We start from the raw sequence: 12163 nt of genomic DNA, 5'->3' as shown, positions 1-12163 counted from the left end.
CCTATTGGGAATCATGTTACCTCTTTTGGAGAGGTTATCCATAGTGAGGATGGGATTTTGGAGCATGATCTAGAAGAAAATGTTTATCTTTGGAATAAGGCCTAGGTACCAAGATTTTTCCCAAAGAGGGGCCTAGTCCTGAGATTGCAGAGAGTCATAACCAAAGGACATAGAGTAAACACCATTTGCAGTCTCCCCCCAAATAATGGCATCTTTATTGTTAGATAAAGGAATATGCCTAATCAAGTCCATCAGCGGATTCAGATCTCTAAACACCATAGTCAGGTCAATCCACCTATTGTAGATTCTATAATCACTCACCCTACTCCCAAATATTTCCATGCAGACATTAGCCCATGCATTGAAAGCCTCAATATCCCAGAGTAGACTAGAGCTAAGTCAGTCATCAAGCCAAAAGTTGATGTCTTCCCCATTACCCACAAGCCACTTGGCTTTGCCAAAAGCTAAATAGTTATTCTTTAGAAGACCATTCCATATGTAAGAACCACTAGGGTTAGACACCCTATTGATGAATTGTTTAAGATTGAGGTTATTAGCATATTTGGCCAGAAAAATATCTCTCCATTCACCTTTTTTGTTGAAAATTCTCCATATCTGCTTAGCTTGAAAGGTAGAATTAAATGGTTTTAGCTTGTGAATTGCCAAACCTCTAAGCTTCTTAGATTTGCAGATAGAGTCCTAGGGCATCAATGTGTATTTCTTGCTCTCATCAGGCCTTGACCACATAAAGTTCCTCTAGATGGCTTCCAGGTGAGCTACCACCTTAGAAGGAATGGAAAAAAGACTGAGGGTATAAGTAGGTAAGTTTTTAAGAGTAGATTTCATGAATTACAATACACATTGTTAAATGTAACCTAGTTAGAGGATTTAATTACCATGTTAGGAGTGGCCTTGTTAGAGGAATTTGATCATTCCATTTAGAATGTCACCTTATTAAAGGATTTACATAAACTATTAAGTCCTTCAAATGATTGGTAGTTCAACCTCTCTTAAAAGGATTTCAATACAAATTGTTTACAATTATTAGAAAGAAAATATTAGGGTTTTGATCTATATGATTACAACTCACTTTACAAGTTTAGATCATTGTTTAGTTCATGTGATGAATCACTAATAAGCTCTCCACTATCATCTTCATTCTTGATTCACTTTTTAACCCTTCAATCAATCAATATTCTCCCTTAAATAACACTTAAGCCATCATCTCATATTTGTCTTATCAATATCAGCAACATGTGTTCAAGCAATCTCCTTTAGCTTCGTATTCACACTTGTACATCTTTGATCAACCTTATTCTATATGTACCTCACACTCACACTCACGCACATTCATTATGCTTTATACCTCCTTAAATAGATAATTCTTTCTTTCTCATTTTCCATTATCACTGTCGATCTTAGGGTTTACGATCAAGTTCAAAATGAATCATTATATCTATCTATCTTCTTGATCTTCCTCTATAATCACTAAGTTCTAACACCCAATCATCACTTACATACTCAATCACTATAAAAAATCTAGCTCAACATAAATGATCTTTCTTGGTCGATACTAATACTCATTCAATGTTAGATTTTCTCAACACCTATTATGGATCAGCTGACACTAGCATCACTTGAAATTCCTTACCATTTTACTCTATTTCTCTACTTATCTTAACTTTCTTGATAGAAAAAATCACTTTTCCTTATCAAAGTCTATCTAATCAAATGTCCATTGTAGCTTCCTTTTCATAACTCAACATTTCCTCTAGGTGCCATTTTTATGAGAAATTTCTCAAATCCTCTTCATCAATCAAATAGATATGACATTTAGATTAGGTAGAAGTATGTCTTATCAATAGATTTGACATCAATGACAAAACAATAATTGTTCTAATTCTAAGTTTCCAACAATCTCCCTCTTTAGCATTGATGGAAACATCTCTACATTTCAATATTGCTCAATACCTCAATGTATCAAATGTATCTCACTTTGTTACCATACAATCCAGAAGATTTCACTATCATGAGTGATTAATATCCTTAACTTCATTCTAATTCTCTTTACTAATTTTCTCCCTCTAAAATAATAGATCTCCCTCTTGGATACATCTCTCCTCTTGTTCATATTCTCCCTCTCTAGTATGTCTCTCCTCTTTATCTATTTCTTTTTATATTTTCCCTCTTTTGGTCGTGTTCTCTCTTCTTTGTCTATCTCTCTCTCTTTGACAAAAATGCCAAAGATATGACTTAGCTTTCTTAGCTCTTCATACATCTGAATTATGTTGATTTTGCATGTCTATTTGATTTATGTCATTTGTCTATGACTAATCTATTATGTTGTACTTGAATATCTACCTTAGGCATTTCCAAAATTAGAGTTGTTTTGCATTAATGTGTACGATATCCTAATTAGTACATTTGATGCAATGCACCTTGTCTCCTTAAGAAGCTTTGTTTAGGGGAATCACCCCTAATTTATCTCAAATATATTCATGAGCATCTTTAGGTAAGGATTTTACGAATATGTCAGCAATTTTTTCCTTGGTGTGTGCATATTCTAGTTTCACTTCTTTGTCTTGTACTAGTTCCTTGATGTAGTGGTACATGATAGCAATGTGCTTTGTCTTAGTGTGCATTGATAGATTCTTTGAAATGTTAATAGCACTTGCATTATCACAATAGATAACTAATGAATCTATAATTTCTTCTTTCATACCTTTCAGTAATTTTTTTATCTGCATAATGTTTGAATAGTTCACTCCAACTACCACATAATTAGCTTTACTTATTGATTGAGAAATACAATTTTTTCTTTCTTGTCCATGACACCAATCTCTTTCCTAGAAAGAAAGCACCTCCACTAGTACTTTTTTTGTCATCAATATTTCTTGTCCAATCTAAGTCAGTGAATACTTTCAATTCAAATCTATAACTTCTCTTCTAATACAATGCATAGTCTTTTTTACCTTTTAGATATCTCATTATCATTTTCACTACCATCATGTTAATCTCCTTAGAATTTACTGAAAATCTAGCAACTTCCTCAACTGCTAAAGCAATATGAGGCCTACTATTAACACCATACTGCAATTTTCCAATCATGGGTTTGTATAAGGTTTGGTTCACACAAGAAAACTCGTCATTCTTAGAAATCTTATGTGATGTAGACATAGTTTTTCTCACTAGTCTTGAATCTTCCATTCCAAAAAAAAAATCCTCCTTGATGTAGTTGGATTGTGTAATGAAAATACTGAACTTCATTTGACATACTTGTAATCCAACAAAGAATTTGATTTAACCAAACATAAAGATTTCAAATTCCTTCTTCATTTCATCAAAAAATGATTTGCATAATTCTTCTCTTCCTCCAAATATAATTTCATCAAAAAGTATTTCAAATATTAGTACTTCATTATTCTTACCATTCTTCAAATATAGATTACTATTATCATTTGTTATTTCAAAATTAATCTTCACCAAATAATTGTGTATTCTTGCATACCATGTTATTGGGGCTTTTCTCAATCCATAAAGGGCCTTGTTCAGTTTACATACCAATTTCTTCTTATTTGGATCTAAAAATCCTTCAAGTTGTTCATTGTACAATTGTTCCCCAAGTATACCATTTAAAAATTTAGATTTGAAATCCATTTGATATACCTTGAAATTCTTGTAGGTTGAATATGCAAGAAGAGTTCTTAGTCCTTCAAGTCTTGACACATAAGAAAAAATTTCTCCATAATCAACTTCTTCTTCTTGAGCATGTCCTTTGCATACCAATCTTGCTTTATTTCTTGTTACTTCACCATTTTCATTTAGTTTGTTTCCAAAAATCTTTTTTGTTCTAATGATATTTTTTTAAGGTCTTGGCACTAAAGTCCAAGTATTGATCTTCTTAATCTATTTAATTTCCTAATTCATTTATTGAATCCAATATTTATTATCTAAAGCATCTTTTATTGATTCGAGATCAAATTCACAAAGTAAGCATGTCTCATCTTTGAGTCTTTTTCTTGTCATAACAATTGATTCAACATCACCAATGATTTGTTCAAGTTTGTGATGTCTTCTTACAAAATTATATAAAATAGGTGGTTTCCTTCTCTATTCTTATACAGGTTGATCTTGGAAAATAATCTCACACTCATTCTCTCTTTCTTGTTCAAGTTTTAGTTCATGTTCTACATACTCAACATTTTCTATCTAATGATCAACATTGTTTGTCTATGACTCAACATCTTTAGTCTGTTGTTTGGCACCCACTCTTTATTTCTCACTAATTTGTTGCACTACATCATTTATCATCTATTGGAAAACTACAACTTAATTTTCTTGTTCATTTGGAGTGTTGGGAGCACCATCATCCATATAGATGAATGTACTATAATCTTTAGGTTCATCTTTTCATACAGTTTCACCTCTTTCTACAAACTCATTAATTTTCACATTTGCACTTTCCATAACTTTGTTAGTGTTAGAGTTCAAACACTTTTAAGCTTTTCTCTTCGTGGAATATCCTAGGAATATACCTTCATCACTCTTTGCATCAAGTTTTCCATTCCTAGTATCTTTAAGTATATAGCATATACTTCCAAATATTTTGAGATATTTCACATTAGGAGCATATCCATACAATAGGTCAAAAGGTGTAGCATTTGCACCTTTCTTGACTTGTCCATTATTGATCTATTTATCCTATCAACTATCTCATTCTGAGGAGGAGTCCTTTATGATGACATCTATAATTTAATTCCTCTATCATTGTAGAATATATTGAACTCATTTGAAATGAATTCACCAACTCTATCAAATCTCAAGTACTTTAGACTCTTCCACATTTCTTTTTCAACTCTATCTAAATACCACTTGAATAACTAAAAAGAATCACATTTAGCTTCAAGGGACATCAAATTTTTCATCCTAGAGTAATCATTAACAAATAGAATAAAATATTTATCTCCATAGTAGCTTTGAACATCAATGGATCCACATAGGCCAGTATGAACTAGTTCCAAAATATCACTAGAAGTATATGCTTTTCTCTTAAAACTAGACTTGGTTATTTTTCCAAGCTTCTTTAGTTTAGGAAATCCTCTTACTTTCTTCAATTTATAGATATTCACTAAATTATCAAATTTTACATGACATAACCTCTTGTTCCATAACAAAACATCTTCTTGTTGTGTAAATAAAGATGTCTCATTAGACAAATCTAGATAGAACAAGTTACCTCTTATTTGATCACCACTTTCAACCATCTTACCATCAATATCATGTATCTTGGCCTAATTTGTTCAACTATGAAACACTCAATAGATTATATTTAAGTCCTTTAGCCCAGTAAACATTGTCACATTTTATCTTGTTTGTCAGTTGAATAGTTCCTTTACCTTTTACAACACATGGAATATCATTACCAAATTTAAAACATCCACCTTTGTATGGACCAATATCCTCAAATTTATCTTTATCACTAGTCATATTATTTGAATATTCATTATCAATTATCCATCTATCACTTTTTTTTACATATGAAATTAATATAGTTTTCTCATCTTCATCAGAATCTTATTTCATAATAACATAGACAACTTCATCATCACTACTTTTAGATTCATGGTCAGTTTCTTCTTTAGCAATTACACAAGATTTCTTACCTTTTTCATCTTTTTTTTTCTCTTGTAATCTTTGTCATTTCTTCTTCCTTTGTACTTTTTTTCCTTCCTTTAATCCTTATCCTCTCTATTAGGACAACCTAGCAGCAATATGACTGACTTTATTGCATGAAAAATAGATAATAAGTAGTTTACCTTTTCCTCTTTCAAATAATTTTGCAATGAGGGCTTCAGGTTCATTAATTTCATTATTAGAATTGTCACTATCACTCTTCAAATGTCGCCCTTTCCTTATGCTAATGACCATTTGTGACTTAAAGGAAAGTTCAATAGTAATAGGTGTGTAGTTATCAAAATTAGACATTTCAAAAGCAATATGTCTACTAATTAAACCTTCCAAGGTCAAAATGTTACCTGGTGTGCTATAGTTCTTGAATTATAGATACACTAATGGCATAAATAGGGAGTAGAGTCCTCAATACCTTTCTTATCAGAGTTCCATCCTTGATTTCTCCATTTGCACCATGAATAGCATTAACTTCATTGACTCTTGTAAAATATTGCACTATATTCTAACCTTCCATGATTTTCGTGTCATCAAATTTATGTCTCAAGCTCTCTAGTTTGGCTCTCAAGACATTGTCATCACCTCCATATATAGTTTTCAATTTGTTCCACATCTTCTTTTCACTATCATAGTCTTTTAAGCCATCAAACTTGACATAGTTTAGAGCTGAGGCAATCTCCAACATTGTTTGATTGTGTTCTTGTTTTTGCTTTAATTGATCAATTCTCAGAGGAGTAGTTGTTATCTTCACATACTCATTATCCACAATTTGATAGTAGCATCACTGATTCTAGATATATGCAACCTCATAAAGGTCTGCCATGTAGGAAAGTTCTCCTTGTTCAGGTTTGGTACATTTGTCTTGTGAGTCATGATCTTTAGTTCTAAGTACCTTTAAACTTTTATCTTTATGCACTCAGTTCTGATACCAAATATTAGAAATGTTCAAAATAACTGAGAGGGAGGTGGGTGAATAAGTTACTCAAGGTTCATAAGTACCATGTGAACAATTAAACATAAAATATTCATTGTTCTACTTATCCTGTTATTTCTCGATCTCTACCCTATTGCCAAAAAGAACTATTGTCCCAAAAATAACATACTTTTCTAAATATAAAATGTAAAGCATACAAAGCATTCAACACAAGTTTGACACTAGGATTTTATGTGGAAACCCAATTTCCAAAAAACCACCAGCAACATGTCACCACTCTTTCACTCTTTCAAAGTGAGCTCTATTATGAGGAGACCCTATTAAAGGTTTACAATACACATTGTTAAATGTGACCTAGTTAGAGGATTTAATCACCCTATTAGGAGTGGCCTTGTTAGAGGACTTTTATTATTCCATTCAGAATGTCACCTTGTTAAAGGATTTACATAGACTATTAAGCCCTTCACATGACTATTAGGTCAACCTTTGTTAAAAGGACATAGACTATTAAGTCCTTTACATGACTATTAGGTAAACCTTTGTTAAAAGGATTTCAATAAAAAATGTTTACAATGATTAGAAAGACAATAGTAGGGTTTTGATCTGTATGATTACAACTCACTTTGTTGGTTTAGATCATTATTTGGTTTACGTGTTGAATCATTTATAAGCTCTTCATTGTCATCTATATTCTTGGTTCACTTGCTAACCCTTCAAGATATATATATATATATATATATTCTCCCTTTAATAACACTTAAGCCATCTGCTCATATTTCACTTATCAATATTAGTAGCATCTATGCAAGAAATGTCATTTAGCTTTGCATTAACATTTGTGTGTCTTTGATCAACCTACTTCTTTATGCACCTCACACTCATACTCACACACATTTGTTTAACTCTATACCACCTTAAATAGGTAACTCTTTATTTGTCATTTTCCATTGTCCTCGTGTAGTGCTTTATTTAAACTAGTATGCAAAGAAACATTTAGAATTTTAACTAAACATTTACACACTAAATGAAATTAAAAATTACTTCATGATAAGATGAAGGAACACATTTGAGGCAAGCAAAAAAATAATGGTAGGCTCCCCAAGTTTGACCTTGATGGTGTCTATGTGTCTAGTGATTGAGGGATGTGTGCTCAAGTATGCTCAAGCTCTAAGTGGTAAGTGATCATGTGTCGAGGTGGATAAAGGATTCAAAAATTGAGGTGTGTATGTATTTTGACATGGTGAGGATGTAAATGGCTATGTTGTGGTGGCTAATGTGGCATTATAAGTTTGCATGGAAGTTGATTCTATTTGTGAAGGGAGAGGGTTTAATTTATAGGCCAACGAGTAGTGAGATGGAGGGTCAAGATGCAAGGAAGGGGAGTTGGTTAAGGAGGTCTATGATGCAAGGAGAAGAGAGCACATGGATTGTGCTTCTTCAAAGCTCTAGTCTTGTGACAAGTGTCACAAGGGGATTAGATAGGGAAGAGGGTAAAGATAGGTGGTTAGAGGGAGTTATGAGGGAGGATAAGGGAGGATGAGGGAAGATGAGTGTAGGAAATGGATGTAAAAGGCATTTAATGATCCTTCAAGTCATGTAAGAACCTTCAAGGCTATTGGATAGGAATGTAAGAGAGATAGGATAAAACATTGATTTTGGTTTGGTTTAAGAGTTTCTTAACCCTCAGTTAAAGTTGTGCACATGCTTAGGGAAGGTATTAGACTTAGCTTAGGAGGGCATTAGGATGTAAGTGGCATGCTAGGGGGATGCAAGTGGGCTATAATTTATGAGGTAGGTTAATCAGTTGGTTAAGTAGGGCTAGCATGGCACAATGGGTTAGATTTAGCTAGTGGTAGGGATTTGGGTATAGTTAAGGGTTGGGAATTGATTTAAAATTATTTATTAGATAAAAGGGTATTTTTTGGATTAAATTAAATAGTTTTATTAATTTATTTAATTTAATAGGAGAATAGGGATTTAATTTTAATTAGACTTTAGATTTGTCATTTGATTTTATCAATTGGGCTATAATTTGATTCATTGAATTAATTAACTAGGGGATGACAATAGATTAATTAAATATTCAATATTTAATTAATGAAACCTCAGGAGATGACCAAATATCATCACTTGATGTAATTAGATTTAGGTGTCTACACACTATAGATCTTAGAATTTACAATCAGGCTCAACATGATTCATTATATCTATCCATCTTCTTGATCTTCCTCTAGAAACTTCTCTAGAATTTGTCTATTAGGTATTTACATAAACATCACCTTGATTTTAATGATCCAACTCATCAATTTTATCTTCAACATAGTTTACATATCCTAAGAAATCAACTGATTTGGTTGGGATTCACGATTTCCTAAAATTCATTCTCAACACTATTACTCAACAATCACTAAGTTTAGACACTCAATCATCACTTAAGTAATTAGTCACTATAATTTTTTTTTGAAATATCAATGCGAAAGTAAGTTCTAAGAGGGGAGTGAGTCAGCACGTAAAACTTTCATCTCTAAAATATATCACCAACATCCAACTCATAACTTAACATATAAACTGAAATAACTTAAAATGCATCACATCCATAGCATAAAGTAAATAACACAACACAATAAATTTGATTAACCATAAACCCTCAAATGATAAGGTAAAACTTGGGTGGGGATGAAACCCACAAATATTCATTACTATGGTTGTAAAGTGTGGCCAATTATGGCTACAATATGTTTGATCATAAGCTATGATCTACCCTATAAATTTTTTACCTTGTTAAAGGATTAAAAAGATTGTTAGGTCTCACCTTGTTGGAGGATTTAAACTTACAATAAAGTAAGCACTCAATTAAGAGATTTACAATAGCCTATTATGACTACTTAGTTAAGAGATTTTATCTACATCACCTATTAGAATGATTCAACACCCTGATCTTTTGGTTAGCACCTTTATGCTTGATATCAAATCTCCTCCTTACTATTCAAATATTAATCCTCCTAATTAGATATGTCTCCACTGTGCTTTCACTTCTTTATTCTATTATTCTCAAACTGATTTTGTAATGTATAACTTTATCATAGCCATCTAAACCACCATGAATACCCTCTAAACTCTTAGAATTCATCTCATCACACATTCCTCAACCTTTTAGAGTTTTCCTTTCTTAAATAAGCATTGGTGGTGATGGACTAGGCAAGAATCAATGACTGTGGTTGATTCTTATTGCCACTTAATGCTTCCCTCAATCTAATTGGTTTCATATATTGCATAGGGATTCATAATATGACTCCATACTTAGCTCTTATAATTGAAATTATGATTATGTTAGACCAAAAATGGTTTACATAGAGGTTTGTGCCATTACAAACATCTATGACATAAATTGTTCACTTGGCATCCAAAGGCTCTGAAGCTCAACCTTCATTGTGCTATTAATATTGATACTTGGCTCTTGAATAGCTCATCACACTCTATTTTTTGGGCACCAAAATGACTCGGTACATACTATTTACTTAGCTCCCTTTTTTGGCTTCGCACTTGAATGAATTGATGCACACTGACTACTTATCACCTACTAGTGCTCGATAGTAACTATCATATTACTTGGTATGTACTATCAGAACAATTATGCTCAACATGCTTTAATGACTCAACATGCACTCTACACTCAGCTTGCACTTTACTTTATTAAACAATGATTAAGTGTTTTGTCAGTACTTTTTCAAATCCAATCTAAGATTAACAATCTCCCCCTTTGAGATGAGTGGCAAAAATACTTTTTCATGGCATATACATTATTATCTAATGCATAAGTCAAATAGTGTTTCTTCATTTCTCAACTTCAATATAAAACTTTAAAATTTGGAAAATTGTTGTCTATCTTCCATACCTTATTACTCCTCCTAAGTAAATACTTCATTTTGTTTTCTTCATTCATTACTCCTACTGAGTAGATATTTTGGCTTGATAAATTTCCTTCATAATTTTACAAAAATACTTATCCAAAACTTCATGTATCCCCCTTTTTTGACACTTATGTTATTTGGGTTGTACACTTATAGTGTGTTTGTCCAGGACTAGTTGGTGTAGCTCCATTATAATATTCAATGTTGCATCCCAATTATCACATGTTGCATCTAATGAATAAATTTATATTTTACGATTAGAAGCTAGGTCAACTAAGTCTTCATGGGTAGAAAATTGGAAATCTTTCTTCATCAAAGTGTTTGCAAAGACTAGTTCCTTGTGTAACAATTCCATCTGAGGTGCCAACATGGATTAAATATTGATCAGAGTAGATATGATATTGGCATCTTTTGCTTGCAACTTGGAAAGCCTACTCTAACTCGCTAATAACCTCTAAAAATGTATCTGACTATTACTAGGAGTATTTTAAATGTACTACCTATGAGTTACAAATCTCCTTGTAGCTAGTCAATAACCTATTAATTTTCCTTAGTGAATAGATCAACATTGCATAGCTTTTTATAGAGAGAAAATATTTTGTAACACCTTCTTCACACTTTCCATTTTGGTTGCAAGATCAACCTATCTTGGTGCAATAACACTAGATATCTTCTCTAAAACATTTGTATGAAATTTACTCTCTAACCATTCTAATAATTTAACATTAGAATCTAGGTCTTCATCCTTTATCTTTTCCAAAATGGTGACAAGTTTCTCTATAATGGGCTTATCTTCATTCATTTTTGGGAGACTAAAAGTATCAATAAATATGTCTTTGATTTCATGCAAAACTTGTTTTTGCTTATGCACCTTCCTTAAGATTTCTTGCCTCTTCTTCCTTTGTAGAACATCTTGAAGAATGCTCATTTCTTTAATTTTGATTGTGTTCAAATCAAACTTTGGTAGCTTAACCACCTCATCTAAGACTACATCCTCAAATGATATAACTATAGCACTCTTTGGTGTTCTTGAACTTGGCCTTGATATCTATAATGGTGTGGCATGTGTACTTATCCTCTGAAGAGTGTGACCATTTTGAGGAGATGTAGAAACTGGCAATGTAACTAGAGTCTGTATTGCAATTTTCTCCTCAGGTTCAGTAGTCATCTTCAACTCTTTCATTTTGTCTCCTTCCTTCTAGACTTCACTTGGTGATGGTGGAATAGGTATAGGACTTTTTTCCTATCCCTTGTGCAATTCCATTTCATCCTTATCAAAAATCACTAACATTGGTAAACTTGAACTATTTAGGGTGGGAACTTATATACCTGTAGGTTGTGCTTCTACCTCTTTCATCTGTATGACAACAGTTAGCATTACAGAAGGTGTCATTGTTGTATCAACTTGTTGTTCAAGATTTACACTTTGATCTCTTTATAGATCCTATGATTCCTTTTCCTTTATCTCTATAGTTGGTGGGGGCACATTTGATGTATCTTGTTGCTTCTCCCCTGTAGATGTAACTTCTTCCTTTTGAATCTCATCCACTCTCATCAATATTGGATTACTACATAAAAGTGTTGCATTGGTAGAGTCTTGTAGAATTTTCTTCAAATCATCTTTAGTCAA

This window comes from Cupressus sempervirens, chromosome 3, assembly GCF_028749045.1.
Source record: "Cupressus sempervirens isolate cs-2001-9-10 chromosome 3, ASM2874904v1, whole genome shotgun sequence".
Classification (NCBI taxonomy): domain Eukaryota; kingdom Viridiplantae; phylum Streptophyta; class Pinopsida; order Cupressales; family Cupressaceae; genus Cupressus; species Cupressus sempervirens.
Note: the sequence above shows the minus strand (reverse complement) of the source record.